This window comes from Haliotis rufescens, unplaced genomic scaffold, assembly GCF_023055435.1.
Source record: "Haliotis rufescens isolate VD_foot unplaced genomic scaffold, xgHalRufe1.0.p SCAF_42, whole genome shotgun sequence".
Classification (NCBI taxonomy): Eukaryota; Metazoa; Mollusca; class Gastropoda; order Lepetellida; family Haliotidae; genus Haliotis; species Haliotis rufescens.
The window spans coordinates 3,797,632-3,820,890 of record NW_025964135.1 but is presented as its reverse complement, the minus strand read 5'-3'; the positions used below and the strand labels follow the sequence as shown (position 1 = coordinate 3,820,890).

Below are 23,259 nucleotides of genomic sequence, written 5' to 3'. Positions count from 1 at the left end.
TATTCCAGCTATATGACGGCGGTATCATGTTTAGTGTCACTATATAGCAATGATCACATGTATATGGCCTCACCAAATTGGCATGTAAGATGTAGATTGCACATATTTGAAAGCCTAACAAAGTAGATATTTGTCAACAATATTAAGCTAAACTTTGCGGTTAGCGAGCCAGTTACCTTTGCACCTATTCAATCAGTCCAAGTCAAATAAATGAATAAACTCTTAATAATTCTAATAACACTAAAAATTGAATACTGTTCAATCGTATGCTTGTCATAAGAGGCAACAAACGGGATCGGGTGGTCAGGCTCGCTGACTTTGATGATGCATGCCATCGTGTCCCAATTGGGTAGATCGATGCTCATGATGTCAATCACTGGATTGTCTGGTCCGTCATAGAGCTGGAATATTGCTGAGTGCGACGTTAATCAAACAAACAAAACCATTCAGTTTTAACACAATAGACAATGCAAAGACGGTGGAGTCCTGCACAGTGTCGTATGTGTAACTTCCGACGGAGAACTGGCCTTCAGTAACCCATATTTGCCGTAAGAGGGCACTATAAATGTCATAAGATGCGACTAATATATAATAGCCTGATAGGGCACCCGATCGGGTGGTCAGACTCAGTGACTAAGTCGATGCATGACATTGTATCCCAATCGCGTAAATCGAGTCTGGCGTTAAACAACAAACAAACAATGTCTGATTGCATGGGGTATACATGTTAAACTGCGGCGCTGTATTTTACATCTGCCCGGGGCAAGAGTGTCCACTGGCCTATATCCTAGTCTAGTTTCGGATGTGTTGTCAAAACTGACCTGGCTGTCACAGGGTCCTTGGTGCATGGAAGTCGTTGATGACCAAATTCAGGGCAGATTTTCACGCTTCACATAGCTCTCGGTGTTTGTACAGCGACGGCAGAGTATCAGATGGACCTGACATGTGCGGGTGTTGTCACGTTTCCCTACCCCCAGAGCCTTCCGAAAACAAGTCCCAAGTCACTGAATCATGTTTGTTTATTGTTTAATGCCGCACTCAGCAATATTCCAGCTATATGACGGCGGTCTGTAAATAATCGAGTCTGGACCAGACAATCCAGTGATTGACATCATGAGCATCAATCCAAGAAATTGGGATAGATGGCGTGCATCAACCAAGTCAGCGAGTCTGATCACCTGATCGCGTTAGTCGCCTCTTTCTACAAGCAACGGTGCCTTTTACAGCAAGAATTGGGTTACTGAAGACCTGTTCTATTCTGCATCTTCACGGGTCTGACGTGATGTAATGTAATGTAATGTGATGTGGATGTCATGTGATGTGAGTCTGATGCGATGTGAGCTGACGTAATATGGTTGAGTGAGTGAGTGAGTTGGTTTAAATGCTGCTTTTCTCAGTATTCCAGTTATATCGCGGCGCTTCAACTTAATGTGGGAGGAAAGCCTGAAGTGATGCAGGTCTCAGACGTTTACCACTTCGGTGAAACCCACGAGCACGGGTATGATGCTGACAAACGTAGAAACATAATTGGGGTTCGAACCCACAATCAAAGGTTTCTGGCGTGCCCAAGGGACGCAACTCTGTACAGCGAATCGCGGCGCCTAGACGACTAGGCCACCCGTGCCCCCTGGTTGATGTCATGTGATGTGATGTGATATGATGTGAGGTTATTTGAGTGTGATGTGATGTGATGTGATGTGATGTATCGTGAGTGTGATGTGATGTGATGTGATGTGATGTGATGTGATGTGATGTGATGTGAGGTAATGTGAGTGTGATGTGATGTGAGTGTGATGTGATGTGAGGTAATGTGATGTGATGTGATGTGATGTGATGTGATGTAATGTGAGTGTAATGTAATGTGAGTGCAATGTGATGTAATGTGATGTGATGTGATGTGATGTGATGTGATGTGAGTGTAATGTGAGTGTGATGTAATGTGATGTGATGTGATGTGATGTGATGTGAGTGTAATGTGAGTGTAATGTGAGTGCAATGTGATGTGAGTGTGATGTGTTGTGATGTGATGTGATGTGATGTGATGTACGGTAATGTGAGTGTAATGTGGTGTAATTTGATGTGATGTGAGGTGATTTGATGTGGTGCGATGTGATGTGATGTGATGTGATGTGAGTGTGATGTGATGTAATGTGATGTGATGTGATGTAATGTAATGTAATGTGATGTGATGTGATGTGATGTGATGTGATGTGATGTGATGTGAGTGTTATGTGAGTGTGATGTAATGTGATGTGATGTGATGTGATGTGATGTGATGTGATGTGATGTGATGTGATGTGAGTGTTATGTGAGTGTGATGTAATGTGATTTGATGTGATGTGATGTGATGTGATGTGAGTGTAATGTGAGTGTAATGTGAGTGCAATGTGATGTGAGTGTGATGTGTTGTGATGTGATCTGATGTGATGTGATGTACGGTAATGTGAGTGTAATGTGGTGTAATGTGATGTGATGTGAGGTGATTTGATGTGGTGTGATGTGATGTGATGTGATGTGATGTGATGTGATGTGATGTGATGTGATGTGATGTAATGTAATGTAACGTAATGTAATGTGATGTGATGTGATGTGATGTGATGTGATGTGATGTGATGTGATGTGTTGTAATGTGATGTGATGTGAGGTAATGTGAGTGTAATGTAAAGTGATGTGTAATGTGATGTGAATGTGATATGGTGTGATGTAATGTGCGGTAATGTGAGTGTGATGTGATGTGATGTGAAGTGAAGTGATGTGATGTGATGTGATGTGATGTGATGTGAGGTAATGTGAGTGTGATGTGATGTGATGTGAAGTGAAGTGATGTGATGTGATGTGATGTGATGTGATGTGATGTGAGGTAATGTGAGTGTGATGTGATGTAATGTGATTGTGATGTGGTGTGGTGTGATGTGATGTGATGTGATGTGATGTGATGTGATGTGATGTGATGTGATTGTGATGTAATGTGATGTGATGTATCGTGAGTGTGATGTGATGTGAAGTGAAGTGAAGTGATGTGATGTGATGTGAGGTAATGTGAGTGTGATGTGATGTGATGTGATGTAATGTGATTGTGATGTGGTGTGATGTGATGTGATGTGATGTGATGTGATGTGATGTGATGTGATGTGATGTGATGTGATGTGATTGTGATGTAATGTGATGTGAGGTAATGTGAGTGTGATGTGATGTGATGTGATGTGATGTGAGTGTAATGTGAGTGTAATGTAATGTGATGTGTAATGTGATGTGAATGTGATGTGGTGTGATGTGATGTGATGTGATGTGATGTGATGTGATGTGATGTGCGGTAATGTGAGTGTAATGTGGTGTAATGTGATGTGATGTGATGTGATTTGATGTGGTGCGATGTGATGTGATGTGATGTGATGTGATGTGATGTGATGTGATGTGATGTGAGGTAATGTGAGTGTAATGTAAAGTGATGTGAAATGTGATGTGAATGTGATATGGTGTGATGTAATGTGCGGTAATGTGAGTGCAATGTGATGTTATCTGATTTGATGTGATGTGATGTGAGGTAATGTGAGTGTGATGTGATGTGATGTGAAGTGATGTGATGTGATGTGATGTGATGTAAAGTGATGTGATGTGATGTGATGTGATTTGATGTGATGTGATGTGATGTGAGTATGATGTGAACAGGAACACCACATTCATCAGCAGGAACTCCACATACATCAACTGGAACACCACATACATCAGCAGGAACACCACATACATCAGCAGGAACATCACATACATCAGCAGGAACATCACATAGATCAGTTGGAACTCCACATACATCAACTGCAACACCACATACATAAGTAGGAACATCACATACATCAACTGGAACTCCACATATATCAGCTGGAACACCACATACATCAGCTTGAACACCACATACATCAGCAGGAACATCACATACATCAGCTGGAACACCACATACATCAGCTTGAACACCACATACATCAGCTGGAACACCACATACACCAACTGGAACACCACATTCATCAGCTGCAACACCACATTCATCAGCTGGAACACCACATACATCAGCTGCAACACCACATTCATCAGCTGCAACACCACATTCATCAGCTGGAACACCACATACATCAGTAGGAACATCACATACATCAACTGGCACTCCACATACATCAGCTGGAACACCACATACATCAGCAGGAACATCACATACATCAGCTGCAACACCACATACATCAGCTGCAACACCACATTCATCAGCTGGAACACCACATACATCAGTAGGAACATCACATACATCAACTGGCACTCCACATATATCAGCTGGAACACCACATACATCAGCAGGAACATCACATACATCAGCTGCAACACCACATTCATCAGCTGCAACACCACATTCATCAGCTGGAACACCACATACATCAGTAGGAACATCACATACATCAACTGGCACTCCACATACATCAGCTGGAACACCACATACATCAGCAGGAACATCACATACATCAGCTGGAACACCACATACATCAGCTTGAACACCACATACATCAGCTGGAACACCACATACATGAGCTTGAACACCACATACATCAGCAGGAACACCACATACATCAGCTGGAACACCACCTACATCAGCTGGAACATCACATAGATCAGTTGGAACTCCACATACATCAACTGCAACACCACATACATAAGTAGGAACATCACATACATCAACTGGAACTCCACATATATCAGCTGGAACACCACATACATCAGCTTGAACACCACATACATCAGCAGGAACATCACATACATCAGCTGGAACACCACATACATCAGCTTGAACACCACATACATCAGCTGGAACACCACATACACCAACTGGAACACCACATTCATCAGCTGCAACACCACATTCATCAGCTGGAACACCACATACATCAGCTGCAACACCACATTCATCAGCTGCAACACCACATTCATCAGCTGCAACACCACATTCATCAGCTGGAACACCACATACATCAGTAGGAACATCACATACATCAACTGGCACTCCACATATATCAGCTGGAACACCACATACATCAGCAGGAACATCACATACATCAGCTGCAACACCACATTCATCAGCTGCAACACCACATTCATCAGCTGGAACACCACATACATCAGTAGGAACATCACATACATCAACTGGCACTCCACATATATCAGCTGGAACACCACATACATCAGCAGGAACATCACATACATCAGCTGCAACACCACATTCATCAGCTGGAACACCACATACATCAGTAGGAACATCACATACATCAACTGGCACTCCACATACATCAGCTGGAACACCACCTACATCAGCAGGAACATCACATACATCAGCTGGAACACCACATACATCAGCTTGAACACCACATACATCAGCTGGAACACCACATACATCAGCTTGAACACCACATACATCAGCAGGAACACCACATACATCAGCTGGAACACCACCTACATCAGCTGGAACACCACTTTTATCAGCTGCAACACCACATTCATCAGCTGGAACACCACCTACATCAGCAGGAACACCACATACATCAGCTGGAACACCACTTGCATCAACTGGAACACCACATACATCAGCAGGAGGTTGGGGTATACGTTAAGGACACATTGATTAAATCCCAGTACTTGCATCTGCTCATAAAACAAAATAAGACTATCTATCAGATGTGTCACAAGCCAATCCTTGTGTTTACTTCTCAACACATACGCATGAAACAAACGTTAATGGTAGGTAGCCATATCCCATCCTGGTGTAGACATAATACCTTTGTAGCACCAATAGCCAAGTTATCTTGTGATGAAGACAGATATATATACATATTACAACAATGTGTTTGATCGGCAGTAGAAACCTCATTGGATACAATGTCACACACGTGCGCCATACGTGTAACACGGACCGGGTTTCAACTGAATTTGACAAAAAGTTACATAGATCAAATGAATAGTGAGATCAAACAAAACAATGAGATGTGATCCTTGATTTAATGAGCAGCCATTGACCTGTGTTTACCAGACCATAACAAATGGTCGGCCCGTCGTAATTAGTGTTCACTTGCTGGACTTCTATGCGTGATTCCACTAGAGTCCAGCCTAGCCCTTGTGACTAGCTGGTAGTAGAACAGTAGTGAATTAAGATGCTCGTTCAGGGTGTGTGTGTGTGTGTGTGTGTGTGTGTGTGTGTGTGTGTGGGGGGGGGGGGGGGTGTGTGTGTGTGTGTGTGTGTGGGGGGGGGTGTTTGTAAGGACAGATGGCTGGGCGGGGGTATCGGTACAAGGGTATGGGTAGGGGATGAGGGGTGGTGGTGGGGGCGGGGGTATCGGTACAAGGTATGGGGTGGGGGATGGATGTAGGCACCAGTTAGTCTGCCATTGTAAGCAATGTAGTGTATGTTTTGCGTTGATATGTTATTTTAGCACCATGTGCTTCTAATGTATACTTTTTGTGTTTTAATGTGTGTCCCATAGGCCATGTTGGCCGGACAGTGTACAGCATCTTCGTGATTGGGCGCTGTGCGACACAGAATTTTCCTCTTCTTCTTCTGTGACAACTTCCAGCTGGTGCCATTTTGGTGAACTTGACAAGTGATGATTATTTTTAATATTCATGAATTGTTTGATAGACATTACTTAGAGGTTGACGAATGACAAAGTAGAGATACTGTATGGATAACAACTTCTTCCTATCAATATAGTTTGACAAATTGTAATTAAGACTGTAATATAAATTATTTATATATTCCGTATGGGGAAAAGTCCATAGGGGGAAATGTCAGTGTGGTTTATTGTCCGAGCGTGAAATTGTCCTATTCTCGCGCAAAATATATATTGTCTATGAGTGAGTTAAAATATTATGTCACACAGCAATTTTAGAGCTATATTGCAACGAAATTACTACCAGCTTGTTGGACTACATGTAACATGGCTGCTTTACTTGTATATTTTCTGATGATACAGGTGCTTGAATGCTGGAGTAGTTCATGATCAATTCGGTGTTTTTCTATGTAAACAAATGAGTCAAGTTTTCAACAATAGATGAATAAGCTGGACTGCACTATAATGAATGTTGCCGGGGAACATCGCATACAGGGAGACGACATATAACCAAAGCTATGGTCCTGTTGAGACGATTTACAGTAAGAACGAGGGAGTAAATGAAAGGAACTGAATTCAACATTCCCCAGTGATATTATGAAATACATCATCAGCCATAACCGACCGAGATGAGGCATTCGAGGAGACTTTAGTAGTAGGTTAAAATGCGGGCAGTTGATAGGCTGATGATATGAGTGAGTGAGTGAGTGAGTGAGTGAGTGAGACGCTCAAAGAAGTAGACGATATGATATACGTCCGAGGACCATGGTGGAAAAATGTTGCTTAATTAATTAAATAACCTACAATATACACACAATAACAAGTGTCTAACCTGTGATATTCACTTAATAACCCCATGAGAATGACAAGTACGTTTTCACTTAATCAGTCTGTTTCTATTCAATATTCAACAGGCCAGTTTGCAATTAAAACGTAACAGAGAACCGTTGCGCCTCTGTGAATCGGTAATTTGTGTGAACACGTGATATTTGTTATGACACAGAAAGGGGCTTTTGTGAATGGTTTCCAGCATAACGGTACACATATATTTATTGGCATATCTCCAACACTACTGGATGAATGTTTGTCACTCAACGTAACGCAATGAACTGCCCGGCAGTAGTGAAGGTCTGAAACGTCCTGACAAAGAATAAAGAAATGGCTATCCTCAAAAAGTGTCATGCATTCAGTCCCTTACTCACCCTTAGGAATTCCAAACGGGGGCCAGATAAGACACAATCCATGTCTTCATGCCCCACACATACTTTGATAAAATCGGACCACTGGTTTCTGAGTTCCATGGCAACACAGAGGAGAGGACACCGGTGGTTTCTAGATTTATAAATCATTATTCATACGGACCAACACATTTGCGACAAAGCTGGATAATGCTCTTGGGTCAATGCAACGCCAGTGAATTGGTGTTATTCGTATATTTGTGGGGCGCTTCCTTCAGTATGGGAGTTTGACATGCAATTGAAAATGAAATATAACTGCTTAGCAGTGATACTTAGACACAGACATCAAAGCACAAGCACTGTGCAACATAGACTGTGGACACACTGTGGATACACTGTGGATACAATGTGTATTCAATGTGGATACAATGTGGATACAATGTGGATACATACTGCCTACTTTCAACATGTTCTATGGAGAACAGTTGAAGATACGAGCTGTAGTGAGGAATGAAATGTGTTGTTTTGCATGGAGTCTGTGGTCATATTATTGACCAGCTCATGCACGTTGTGTTTCACAAGAGGAATGTCCCCACATGGTGCAACTTGTGTCACATGTCGCATGTATTTTGTTCTTTGTGCAATTGTGTAGTTTCCAATGATAACCTGCAAAATTCTTCCGGTTCTATTGCGGGCGCTTTGGGCGAATGGGCATTATGCTCTGTTTATTCAAACAATGTGCTTTAAAATTTTGGGTTCTATCTTGGAGCATTAATAAATATTTGTTTGAAAAAATGGTTTTGAAAGCTGACCATCCTTGTTTTCTTTTCGACATACAGCACAAAATTCACAAGCGTATTTCACACACAATGAAGTTCATTCAAAGCAATTTGTAATTGATAGTTAGAATAAAGCACTGAGAAATAGTAGGGTAAACGTAAATATAACTTACCCTATTCAAAAGATATTATTCATATCTAACGAATAGGTTGGCTCTTTATTTTTTTTATCTGTCTTTTATTTGTTAGGCTTCTTTTGCGTATTGAAAATACTAATGTGTAATGTTATGTAATGTGTGGATTTCATTCTAGGCCCCGAGCAGAGCATCTGGTGATAAATAAAGGGAATTGCAAGCCCATAACTAGATATTTCAAGTGCGAATATTGTGTCCCTATTATCCAAGTCCTTTGTAAATCACCAATCGAGATAATTCTGTGCCAATTCAAGGCAAGTCGTACACAGCACATACACAACAGCAATATAGCTTTAAAAATTATATAAGCCATGAGAATTGGTGTATTTAAAACATAGTCACCCCAATGATAGTATGATGGCTTTTCAGGAGATATTCCAAGTATGAATATTGTGTGTCTATTATTACGCGTCTTTCGTAAATCACCAAACGAGACAATTCTATGCCATTTCAAGGCAAGTCGTACACAGCACATACACAACCGCACTTTTCCACTGAAAGGCTATTTCTCCCATAAGAATTAGTGTATCAAATACATATTTACCTCAATGATAGTGTGATGGCTTCTTTGTAGATATTCCAAGTACAAATATTGTGTGTCTATTATTACACGTCCTCCGTAAATCACCAAACGAGACAATTCTACGCCATTTCAAGGCAAGTCGTACACAGCGCATACGCAACAGCACTATAACGCGAAAGGCTATTTCTCCCATAAGAATTAGTGTATCAAATACATATTTACCTCAATGATAGTGTGATGGCTTCTTTGTAGATTTTCCAAGTACAAATATTGTGTGTCTATTATTACGCGTCCTCCGTAAATCACCAAACGAGACAATTCTACGCCATTTCAAGGCAAGTCGTACACAGCGCATACGCAACAGCACTATAACGCGAAAGGCTATTTCTCCCATAAGAATTAGTGTATCAAATACATATTCACCCCAATGATAGTATGATGGCTTCTTAGGAAATATTCCAAGTACAAATATTGTGTGTCTATTATTACGCGTCCTTCGTAAATCACCAAACGAGCCAATTCTATGCTATTGCAAGGCAAGTCGTGCAAAGCACATAAACATCCAACAGTAGAAAGCTAGAGAGGCTATTTATTATATAGTGAAAGACTGATTTTCTGAAGTTGAGAAAAGTAAAAATATCACTTGATATTTCACTGAACTTGTCTCCTTTGTCTCATCCAATATTTTACTTCTAACCTCATATGACACCATACACATCAACTAAAGACACCATAAGTAATAGTCGCTGTACCCGCCCTCACCACCATGTATCTGTACCCACCCACCCCACCCCACCCCACAATGTATCTGTACCCGCACATCTCACACCATCATGTATCTGTACCCTCCCACCCCTCACCACAATGTATCTGTACCCACCCCACCCCTCACCATCATGCATCTGTACCCATCCAAACCCTCACCATCATGCATCTGTACCCATCCCACACCTCACCACCATGTATCTGTACCCGCCCACAGCTCACCACCATGTATCTGTACCCGCCCACCCCTCACCACCATGTATCTGTACCCACCCACCCCTCACCACCATGTATCTGTACCCGCCCACCCATCACCACCATGTATCTGTACCCGCCCACGCCTCACCACCATGTATCTGTACCCACCCACCCCTCACCGCCATGTATCTGTACCCGCCCACATCACACCACCATGTATCTGTACCCACCCACCCCTCACCACCATGTATCTGTACCCACCCACCCCTCACCACCATGTATCTGTACCCGCCCACCCCTCACCACCATGTATCTGTACCCACCCACCCCTCACCACCATGTATCTGTACCCGCCCACCCCTCACCACCATGTATCTGTACCCGCCCCACCCCTCACCACCATGTATCTGTACCCGCCCACCCCTCACCACCATGTATCTGTACCCGCCCCACCCCTCACCACCATGTATCTGTACCCGCCCACCCCTCACCACCATGTATCCCTCACCACCATGTATCTGTACCCGTACACCCCTCACCACATGTATCTGTACCCACCCACCCACCCACCCCTCACCAGCATGTATCTGTACCTACCCCTACCTCACCATCATGTATCTGTATCCGCCCATCCCTCACCACCATGTCTCTGTACCCGCACACCCCTCACCAACATGTATCTGTACCCACCCACCCACCCCTCACGTGGCTGATGTCTATTTTTCCGGTGTGCCTTAACTCTACTTCCGGTGTGTCTGATGTACGCGTCCGTTGTGTCCACTTCCAGTGTGCCTGAAGTCTACTTCAACCGGTGCCTGAAGTCCATTTCCGTGGTTTCCACTTCCGGTGCACCTAAGCACCACTTCCGGTGTTCCTGAAGTTCACTTCCGGTGTTTCCAATTCCGGTGTATCGCAATCCACTTCCGGTGTTCCCGAAGTTCAATTCCGGTGTTCCTGATTTGCATTTCGGGTGTGCCCGCAATCCACTTCCGGTGACCCTACAATCCATTTCCGGTGAGCCTGCAATTCACTTCCGGTGACTCTACAACTCACTTCCGGCGTTCTTGATTTGTACTTCCGGTGAGAATACAATCCACTTCCGGTGTATCTGCAATCCACTTCCGGTGAGCCTGCAATCCACTTCCGGTGAGCCTGCAATCCACTTCCGGTGACTCTGCAATCCCCTTCCGGCGTTCCGGACTTGTACTTTCGGTGAGCCTGCAATCCACTTTCGGCGAGCCTGTAATCCACTTCCGGCGAGCCTGCAATCCACTTCCGGTGACTCTACAACTCACTTCCGGCGTTCTTGATTTGTACTTCCGGTGAGAATACAATCCACTTCCGGTGTATCTGCAATCCACTTCCGGTGAGCCTGCAATCCACTTCCGGTGAGCCTGCAATCCACTTCCGGTGACTCTGCAATCCCCTTCCGGCGTTCCGGACTTGTACTTTCGGTGAGCCTGCAATCCACTTTCGGCGAGCCTGTAATCCACTTCCGGCGAGCCTGCAATCCACTTCCGGCGAGCCTGCAATCCACTTTCGGCGTTTCTGATTTGTGCCTCCGTAGAGCCTACAATCTACTTCCGGCGAGCCTGCAATCCACTTCCGGCGAGCCTGTAATCCACTTCCGGCGAGCCTGCAATCCACTTCCGGCGAGCCTGCAATCAACTTCCGGTGTACCTGAAATCCACTTCCGGTCATGTCATGCTAACATTGTGCAACATTGTGCAACATTGTTGCAATCCAGAGCACAATTAGCCTCCTGACCTGATAGGGGGCGGTCGGGTAGCCTAGTGGTTAAAGCTAAGACCCGGGTTTGATTCCCGACATGGGTACAATGTGTGAAGCCCATTTCTGGTGTCCCCCGCCGTGATATTGCTGGAATATTGCTAAAAGCGGCGTAAAACCATACTTACTCACTCACTCACTCACTCACTCCAAAACTCACTCACTCCAAAATTCACTCACTCACTCACTCACTCACTCACTCACTCTGACCTGATACAGTGAGAGTTTTAGTCACCTCTTCCATTTATATAAGTTAAATACTGAGAAAGACTGCGCAACGTGTTTCAATGTGACATTCTGAGAGAAATATGTCTTGAATCAGTCCTGCACTACATTAATACAACTTACAGCCTACGCGTATTCAATCCACAAACCATCGCTTCTCTTCCTTATTGCACAGGCACAGACCATAGAAAGACTTTATTACTCATGTGTCAAGACTTTCATAGTTATTCCAACACAGTGTTTGTATCAACATGATTAATGAAACGCAATTCATAATTTAGAGTTCAAAAAGTGCGCTGAGAAATGGTAAGATCTATATAAATATAACGTATACTATTCCACAAATATTATTCATACCCAACGAATAGCGTTGTTCTTTCTGTTTTCGAATGAATAAATAGTATCTGTCTTTGTGGTTAAGGCTTTTCTTGCGCATTTACAAAACTGGAGATATCATGCAACGTGCAACGTACGTACGTATGCTATTCGATTTTAGCCCCAGGAACGAAACCCGCACTGGTAGTACACGGGGGGATGCTGCGGGCTTATCACCTGCAAATAAATTAGCCCATGGCCAGACAAACGATGCTGTACATCCATAAGCTAGAACGGTTTAGTTCACAGCGCTAATGTGGCCACCAGTAATCTTATTCATCTCGCGCTATAGCCGAACATTTATTAATAGAAAGGGGGTTTTCCAGACAAGTCGCAACCGTCTGGAAATCCACTTTCGGCTACTTTGGGGTCCTTTCGGAAGTGCTCATGCCTCCAGTTTCGGTCCGCAGCATCCTTACACGGCTCGTTTTGGCCCAGGGGCACCCTCAGAGGCTGCAAACCCCCTTTCTAGAAGGAACTCTTTTTCTAAGAACTACTTACCTATTGCATGAACCCCAAACTCAACTCTCACCCTTCAACCCCCGCCAATCCAATCGCTCCCTTTTCATCGGCCGACGAATCGCTTTTCTCCCTTTCCCTTCTTTTGCTTCGATTACACGGGCCCGCTTTACCCCGCTTCTTCCCCGCTTTTAACGCGCTTTTAACCCGCTTTCGCCCACTATTCCCGCTTCCCTTTCAAACGTTAGCGCAATGTACCAACAAATAGCATCAATTAACTTGTCTTGTCTTTCATTTCATTTCGTCACATTTTCTCAGAAACTTTCACTATAATTTAAAAAATTTTTAAAGTCTTCATTTTACCACTAGTTACGGCTTCGCTTACAAACACAATATTGACAATTAACTTCTCTTGTCTTTCATTTCATCACATTTTTACAGAACATTTCACTACACATTTCAAAATATATATTACAATTTTAATGTCTTCATTTCACTTCCTTCTTCTCTTCTTGCCATTTCCTCTTCTTGCCCTTCCAATGCAGTTTCAACTCTCTTTCACGCAGTCACCATTTATTTTACATCTTTATTACTTTACCTCCACGGCTTTCTGTGGTCTGTAAAACAAATCATTCCATCATTATACTTTATTTTTCAAATATAGCAAATCCTTTTGATTTAGTTCCACTTTTTTTTCTACTTCTTTCCACTTTTTGCACAAATCCACCACGTCACTACACCGGCTACACCCCGAGCACCGACGGCCCAAAAACGCAGTTTAGCAAGACGGTACCAAGCCACTCAAAGGCCACCGGCTGCACCCAGAGCATCTGGGCATTGCACCGACCGCCAAAAAACGCAGTTTAGACAGCCGGCACCAAGCCACCCGGAAGGAAGCGGCAAAGCACCAATCACAAGCGGGATTACGAATGCCAAGGCCGTCATTTCCGCAATCGCTGGCCAAACATGGCCGCGGCGCACCTGACTTCTCGCTGGCTGGCATTACCACACCCAAGCGTGCTCGCTCCGTCGAGTCGCATCTCCATCGACGGACAGGACGATTATGCACATGCATCTGAAGGTAAGTTCATTCATATATTTCACTCCACGTCTTTTATTTCTCGCACAGAGCGGCCAATTCGGATTCTGTCCAACAGGGACGAAGCATGTTCCAAACCTTGTCCTCCCTCGGCCGTTTGCAACTTCTTCTTTCATCACAGAAAATGTCGCCTGTTTTTGCCGCTCTCTGGTGCACGTTGCAAGTGTTTTCGTGGCGAAGAAGCAGGCAGCGCGCTTTCTGTATTCTTGTATGTATGATAAATGCGTACCCTCACGTCCTGGCCACGCCCTATAACAGAGTATACAGCTACCGTATTTCATCTGACAGAAGAACTGCAATTTATTAGCATTAATCAACTTCATCACGTCCCTCAGTGTAAACAAACCTAAAGTTTTTAACTACCGTATTTCCTTCAAAAAACACATCCCTTTATCATGAGTATGCATTCATTATTCTCCATTCATTGATCAAGTTCTTTGTTTATATTCCATTTGCTGCTGTACAGGCCTGCCGAACCAATGCCCCGGCACTCTCCCTCCTGACTCCCTCCCTCCCTCCCTCCCTCCCTCCCCCCCCCCCCCCCCCCCCCAATCCTGTCTCGCTGCATAAAATGCGAAGGAGAACGTTAATTGTCTGTTCTTCTGAAAACCTTATCTAAAAGTAAATAATATTGTTGACATTCTTTGTGTTACCACTTCAGTGTATCTATGGCAACAGTTCTGTAATTATTCCAGTATCATGAACCAGGAAAAGTGACATATATATTGACACCTCAATGCCTAGATTTCCAAGAAGTTGAGTTTTAGTTGGTTTCCATGGTATCAGAGCATTAAGATTGGTGGAGTAAAAGTGTTGTTTATCTTGTTTTGACTGTGAATCACTTGTGCTCATTGTGTTGGACATTGTTGCAGATCCTCTCCAAGATGGCTCCGTGGCCACCGACACAATCTCCTGACACAACTTACCACAGCCCTGATATTTTCCTCTTTGTGGAAGATTGTGAAAGGTAGGCGATTTTATACCTTGGTCTCATTATTCTCAATAATATTTGTCATGTGGTGTCCTGTATTTGCGGTATCAAGCTCCCCGCTCCTAACAGCAAGGATTTATCTAGAATTGCAAACAAGGTGCCCTTGGCAGGCAAACTGGGGAGATGTTGTTCAAACTTTGATTTTTGGAATGTAAAATTTTTGCATTTTCTGAGGAATCGGGAAATTCAGATTCAAATTGGGAATTTGTACAATCATTTGCTGCCAACTTGGGGCTGAATATGGGTCTCTGAGCAAGTCTAGATAGTCCCCAAATAGATTTACGTGACAGGTCCTTTTTTGTGTATATTACAGCAATGGTGAAGGAGTAACTCATCAATGCACTTTACTGGGACCAGCTGATTTAGCACTAATTGGCTCAGGCTGTCGATTGTGGCTCTCACTTCACAGGTCTGTGTTCCAAAGCAATCCTTAGGGCAAGTTGTGTTTGTGTTAACATAGGTTAACCACAACTCTCTATTTAGCCCTTTCCGATCAAGCACCCTTTAACGATCATTAGGGTTAGGTTCCCCTTTCTGATAAAGCACCCCTTTACGATCATTAGGGTTAGGTTCCCCTTTCCGATCAAGCACCCTTTAACGATCATTAGGGTTAGGTTCCCATTTCTTATAAAGCACCCCTTTACGATCATTAGGGTTAGGTACCCCTTTCCGATAAAGCACCCCTTTAAGATCATTAGGGTTAGGTACCCCTTTCCGATCAAGCACCCCTTTACGATCATTAGGGTTAGGTACCCCTTTCCGATCAAGCACCCCTTTACAATCATTAGGGTTAGGTACCCCTTTCCGATCAAGCACCCCTTTACGATCCTTAGGGTTAGGTATGTGGTAGGGCATGGGTTAGCTATCTCTTATAATTGATCCAAAGTTATTTATGTAAAATCCACATAATTTTTTTTGAAGGTTTGAGCATGGCTATGTCTCTGACAACAAATGTAACTTGTAATCTCCCGGGTTCTTACATTTAGTCCTATGTTTATGTTTTTTGTTTCAATTGTCTTGTAACCATGGCAACATATGATACAAAGGAGGAATCTAGAGTTGCCATATTTTGTAGACTTGCTTGGGAGATTTCAGATATTTCAGATATTTCTTCTTCAGTGTCTGTATGAGAGACTTGTGCTGTTGTTCCTGACAAAGTATGACACCTACATCAGAAGTGTTGTCCATACATGTCCGTAACCCATGTCCATATGCCATTTCCATATACCTTGTCCATAACCCATGTCCATGTGCCATGCCGGTATACCATGTCCATATACCTTGTCCCAGACTTGTTTATTTACTGCCTTGGTGATGCTGGAATATTGCTCCAACTTTCAATCACTCACACACATGCTTATAAGACTGGGAGAGTGGAAGGTCGGTGGTTCAATCCCCTGGTGGCCCGTCTCATACCGAATGATGGTAAAGGATGGTACTTGGTGTTAGGATGAGGGTTGGGTTAGGGAAACCTCAACGATGGTTTATGTAGCTGTGTTATCTTGGTTACATACCGAGGTCCAGTTCACCAAGAAGTTGTTCAAAGCGGCATTATCACTCACTCACTCACTCACTCACTCACTCACTCACTCACTCACTCACTCACTCACTCACTCACTCACTCACTCACTCACTCACTCACTCACTCACTCACTCACTCACTCACTCACTCATCCTATACTTATCTCATTCTCAGCCTGTATCCCCTGATGTAACTGGATTTCTGTTAAAAAAATGAATGCCAGATTTACTACTATTTGGGATAGGGTACGGGAGTCGCATTGATTTTGAGTCACATTTTTGGCAAGGGGTCAGCAGTCATATTAATTTGGAGACGCATTAATTTCAAGATTTACAGTATATGTTCCATTCATGGCACAAGACTAGTGGAGGGACTAGTGAGGGCGGTAACTGTAGCAGTCAATGTAGCCGTCGCTGTAGCCGTCACTGTAACAGTCAATGTAGCCATCACTGTAGCAGTCGCTGTAGCAGTCATTGTAACAATCAATGTAGCAGTCGCTGTAGCCGTCACTGTAGCAGTCACTGTAACAGTCAATGTAGCCGTCACTGTAGCCGTCGCTGTAGCAGTCACTGTAACAGTCAATGTAGCCGTCACTGTAGCAGCCGCTGTAGCCGTCACTGTAGCAGCCGCTGTAGCCGTCGCTGTAGCAGTCACTGTAACAGTCAATGTAGCCGTCACTGTAGCGGTCGCTGTAGCTGTCACTGTAACAGTCAATGTAGCCGTCACTGTAGCAGTCGCTGTAGCCGTCGCTGTAGCAGTTGCTGTAGCCGTCACTGTAGCCGTCACTGTAGCTGTCAATGTAGCCGTCACTGTAGCTGTCGCTGTAGCAGTCAATGTAGCCGTCGCTGTAGCTGTAGCCGTCGCTGTACCAGTCAATGTAGCCATCACTGTAACTGTAGTTTTGCAAAAGTGAAGACCACAGCTGTGAGGTGCTATTTAAATATTGGTCCAATATGAGTCTCTGGCTGTTACAAAGACTTTGTTCTTTAAAAATTTTGAAATTTTGTTTTATTTTCTTCTTTCGATTAAATGCGACACCAGTAGACACTGCAACAAACGAAGCTATGAAAGTATTCATGATATACCGGGGGGTATAAGAAATTCCTCAGGTTTTGAGGGGTCAGCATGCTCTCAACTTTTGTACCTTATCTGTACCGTGTACCGTACTGTGGTAACTACCCGTAAAGGGTGGGGCTGCAACAATACCTACCTGTATGACAATGCATTTCAATACAAGTGTCAATGCGAGTGAATTGTGCAATGCTCAACATGCTCAAGGATACAAAATCTTCTTAGCCTTCACGTAATGGAAGATGATTGTATCGTGTCGGCACATGAAAAGTCACGATGCACCGGTGCGCCGATGGATCATTTCACCTCTTTAGCCTAGTGCCCTCTAGCCTGTGTGTTTCATATTGTTACCCTGTCTGGCGCTCGGCATTAAGGGGCTAAAACAAGGACTGGTCGGCTCGGAGTCAGTATACTGTGCATGAGTGGGGTATTCATGTTAAACTGTGGCATGGTATCTCAGTGAGCTAGCACTATAAATCGGCATCAGTCCGGACTAGTACAAGCAGCCACACAAGTGCACACAAACACACACACATACATGCACGTCGCATTATAAGTGCAATAATCTTGGACGCGACGTTAAACCCAATTTCACCTCACCTCGCCTCACCCGTGTGTTTCTGCCCAACAATATCCCATCTGCATCCCATCTTCATCCCAAATTCACCTGCAAAAAGAAACAATATCATCTTATGTAATAAAAAGTACTGTATCAGGATATGAATCGTATCGCACCAGTAGTATCGGGATGCATATCGCGAACCTGCTGTATCGTAACGACTCTAACATTGAAGGCTGCCTATAATCCTACTCGCTGTCGGTTGATTGGCTGAATGTTCAGGACCTTAATTGCAGAAAACAAAATAGTAGCTATAAAATATGTATATCAACGAACATTTGTAAAAGGGTATCCTGAAATCTATAGCATTGTAACCATTAACTTAAAACTGTCACGGACATGTGACTTGATATCTCAAATGGTCAGATAAGCTAAATTGATGGAAATGTCATGGTATAATTGTCAAGATAATGTTTTGATTATTGTGCTAGTGAATCTGATTATTATGGTCAATATAGTCAATAAAATTGGCTTCTTTAATAGAGTAAGTCAGGTAATCTGAACGGTGTGAATCGTTTGTTGTTTGTAGGAGATATTACAGCATAAACCCACAGACTACAACCATTGAGAGATAAAGAGAACATTAGTAATAACTAATCATATACAAACTGTCGAACAGTAAATTATTACCAGGTGATTTCTCCGGCACACTGGCTATATTGACTATCAACATTGATCTTGTGTCACGCATGGCACTTGACAGTTGGACATTCTGACACGTCTAAGTGTCCACAATCAATGGCAGCGGCTCACTGACACAGGCTCCTCGAAAACAATAATACATTGTGTACTTTGAGATGATGGGACGTCATGTTATGGACGCCATGTTAAGGACGTCATGTCAGGGACGCCATGTCAGGGACAACCTGTTAGGGACGTCATGTTAAGGACGTCATGTCAGGAACATCATGTCAAGGACATCATGTTAGGGACGTCATGTCAAGGACGTCATGTTAGGGACGTCATGTCAAGGACGTCATGTTAGGGACGTCATGTCAGGAACATCATGTCAAGGACATCATGTTAGGGACGTCATGTTAGGGATGTCATGTCAGGGACGTCATGTCAAGGACGTCATGTTAGGGATGTCATGTCAGGGACGTCATGTCAGGGACAACCTGTCATGGACCCCCTGTAAATGCTAACATCACTTTGTAGACGGGACCCTTACAAAAAACAAATCTTTAATGCGAAGGTATATTAACATTTTATTTATTGCAATAATTGCTTTAAAATATCAGTATTGGTCCTGTTATAAGTGAAGTAGTGAAGTACAGGTAACCTTTGCAATAATAATAATAATAATACTAATAAAAAAAATAAAAATAATAATAATGAAAATCCAAAATATAATGAATGATACTAATTTTAGTTGTTGAATTTGAAACTATATTTCAGGAAGTAGAATGTCTTTTGGTTGTAATGTTCGCTACTGTTATTCTACTATCATGCCCCGCAGCAATAAATCTTGGACCCTTATGACGATCCTTACCTTATGGGTCGAACTTGAATTAAACCACAAATAGTTTGGTGAATAATAAGTGGCCTGTGTAATCAGCAATTTATAGCTGGGCTTTCAGTGTACATTAACAGCCAAGCAGGTGCTTGTTCATGTCATAGTGATGAAGACTGTTGTTGACACTATCAGTGTCATCACTCACTGATAATATCGGCAACCTGCAGACAGGAAGTGTGTCATTAGATTAAAATCGGGGCTTCTTTCAAGTCCACTTCTTATGGTTTGAGTGTGTTGCCTTGTGAAGTGCGCATTGGTGTACGACAACAGTGATGTTTGAACAATGCAGGTGATCACCTTACCTTGCTCGGATGAGGTAATATGAGGTATTATGAAATAATTAATATCTAATTTGATGTGATAGCAGTTCATTGGCAATTGGGTGGTTGGCCTCGTGATTCAAGTGCTTGCCTGTCACAATGAAGATTTGGCTTAGATCCTCAATATAGACACAATGTGTGAAGCTCTTTCTGCTGTTGCGTCGCGCGATGTTGCTGGAATATTGCTGAAAGTGGTGTGAAAAGTCACTCATTCGAAATATTTGTATTTGAGTGTGTGAGTTTTATTTGATGCTAAAACAACAGCTTAGTTGTACCATAGCGTGTCATATGATGCAATGGAAAAGAGATATTGCTGGAAAGGTTATAAGAGCTAATTGTCAAGCAGAGCAGATTGTGTTTTCAGGCCTACCAATGAAAACTGATAGACTGCAAGAAAAAACTGTCATAAAGTTATGTCTACACACACAAGGAATAGGCAACAGAAAAAGATTAGAACATATGACAGTGTTTTGTTGCAGTCTGTTTTGGTAGACCTGTTTTTGTCCTTGATGGTCTAACAGAGCAATAGGTCTTCAGCAACCCATGCTTGCCGTGAAAGGCGACTATGCTTGTCATAAGAGGCGACTAACGGGATCGGGTGGTCAGGCTCACTGACTTGGTTGATGCATGTCATCGTATTCCAATTGCTTGGATCAATGATATTAATCACTGGATTGTCTGGTCAAGACTTGATTATTTACAGACCGCTGTCATATGGCTGGAATATAGCTGAGTTCGGCATTAAACAAACAAACAAAACAGAGCAGCTTGCCGTTTTCCTTGATGGTCTAACATGACAGGCTCCCAGTTTCCTTGATGGTCTATCATGACAGGCTCCCAGTTTCCTTGATGGTCTAACATGACAGGCTCCCAGTTTCCTTGATGGTTTAACATGACAGGCTCCCAGTTTCCTTGATGGTCTAACATGACAGGCTCCCAGTTTCCTTGATGGTCTAACATGACAGGTTTCTTGTTTCCTTAATGGTCTAACATGACAGGCTTCTTGTTTCCTTGATGGTCTAACATGACAGGCTCCTTGTTTCCTTGAAAGTTTAACATGACAGGCTCCTTGTTTCCTTGAAAGTTTAACATGACAGGCTCCCAGTTTCCTTGATGGTCTAACATGACAGGCTCCCAGTTTCCTTGATGGTCGAACATGACAGGCTCCCAGTTTCCTTGATGGTCTAACATGACAGGCTCCCAGTTTCCTTGATGGCCTATCATGACAGGCTCCCAGTTTCCTTGATGGTCTAACATGACAGGCTCCCAGTTTCCTTGATGGTCTAACATGACATGCTCCCAGTTTTCTTGATGGTCTAACATGACAGGCTCCCAGTTTCCTTGATGGTCTATCATGACAGGCTCCTAGTTTCCTTGATGGTCTATCATGACAGGCTCCCAGTTTCCTTGATGGTCGAACATGACAGGCTCCCAGTTTCCTTGATGGTCTAACATGACAGGCTCCCAGTTTCCTTGATGGCCTATCATGACAGGCTCCCAGTTTCCTTGATGGTCTAACATGACAGGCTCCCAGTTTCCTTGATGGTCTAACATGACATGCTCCCAGTTTTCTTGATGGTCTAACATGACAGGCTCCCAGTTTCCTTGATGGTCTATCATGACAGGCTCCCAGTTTCCTTGATGGTCTATCATGACAGGCTCCCAGTTTCCTTGATGGTCTATCATGACAGGCTCCCAGTTTCCTTGATGGTCTAACATGACAGGCTCCCAGTTTCCATGATGGTCTAACATGACAGGCTCCTTGTTTCCTTGATGGTCTAACATGATAGGCTGCCAGTTTCCTTGATGGTCTAACATGACATGCTCCCAGTTTCCTTGATGGACTAACATGAGAGGCTCCTAGTTTCCTTGATGGTCTAACATGACAGGCTCCTAGTTTCCTTGATGGTTTAACATGACAGGCTCCCAGTTTCCTTGATGGTCTAACATGACAGGCTCCCAGTTTCCTTGATGGTCGAACATGACAGGCTCCCAGTTTCCAAAGCGGGTTAGACCTTGTACATGTAGTTGAGATTTCTTTGGTGAGTTGAACAGAGTCTACTGTAACACAATATTTCCTTTCTTTGACCAGACAAAGATAATTCATCTTGCCTCAAGTCCTTCATCATCCATGCTTGTCACTGAAACCAGAGTTCTTACAGGTGTGAGTCACTATGCAGGCAACGGCAGGGGAAAAACATGTTTCGAGACAGATCAGATAATTCTCACTTTGGGTGTTTTTGAAATCCATCACTGCTCATGCAGATTATGTTCCGTTCATACTTGATACTTGCAGGTCTTACCTCAGCTATTTTTAGCATACAAGTATTTTCCATCAAGTCGTTCAATATCTCTATAATGGAACAGGTAATATATCAAGTCTGTGAAAGGCATTTAGAAGTGATACGCATAAGGGAGAGAACTTATGCATGTCATCTTCTTTATTATGAGGGGGGCCGTCGGGTAGCCCAGTGGTTAAAGCGTTCACTCGTCATGCCGAAGGCCTGGGTTCGATTCCCAAAATGGGTATAATGTGTGAAGCCCATTTCTGGTGTTCCCCGTCGTGATATTGCTGGAATATTGCTAAAAACGGCGTAAAATCATACTCAACTCGCTCATTATTATTATTATGCCTAAATTCTCTATCTTATGTACTTTATCCAGGTAGAGTGTGACATTGAGGGTGAGTGAGTGAGTGTGCAGAGAGAGAGAGAGAGAGAGAGAGAGAGAGAGTTTGGGGATATTTTTATGTGGCTCTAATCACGCTCTCATTTTCTCTCTCGCTTTATTTTCTCACAAAATACACAAATGCTAATTGATATCTTAGACATCATATCTTTGAAAATCAATACATTTGCATATTTTCCCACCAATTTAAAACATAATAGGGGTCAAGTGGTGGTAAATTCAGTTCTTACCCCAGTCTATATTTGTACTCAGAATTACCCAGCCACAGATAACCCTTTACAATCTGTTGCAGGAATGAATGCTGGGTAAACAGA

The 23,259-nt window shown here is 43.2% G+C and overlaps 1 protein-coding gene across 3 annotated transcripts in view; it reads left to right on the top strand.

The window, feature by feature from the left end:
* Window positions 1-15,104: 15,104 nt before the first annotated feature.
* The window catches only part of LOC124148210 (forkhead box protein J3-like), a 28,304-nt gene continuing 20,149 nt past the window's right edge, over window positions 15,105-23,259 (top strand). For 2 of the 3 annotated variants that reach the window (XM_048382922.1, XM_048382923.1), the window contains exon 1: window positions 15,105-15,185. The gene's annotated coding sequence lies outside the window, so the exon portion shown is untranslated. The remainder of the gene's footprint in view (window positions 15,186-23,259) is intronic. The other variant, XM_048382921.1, reaches the window with a different exon arrangement.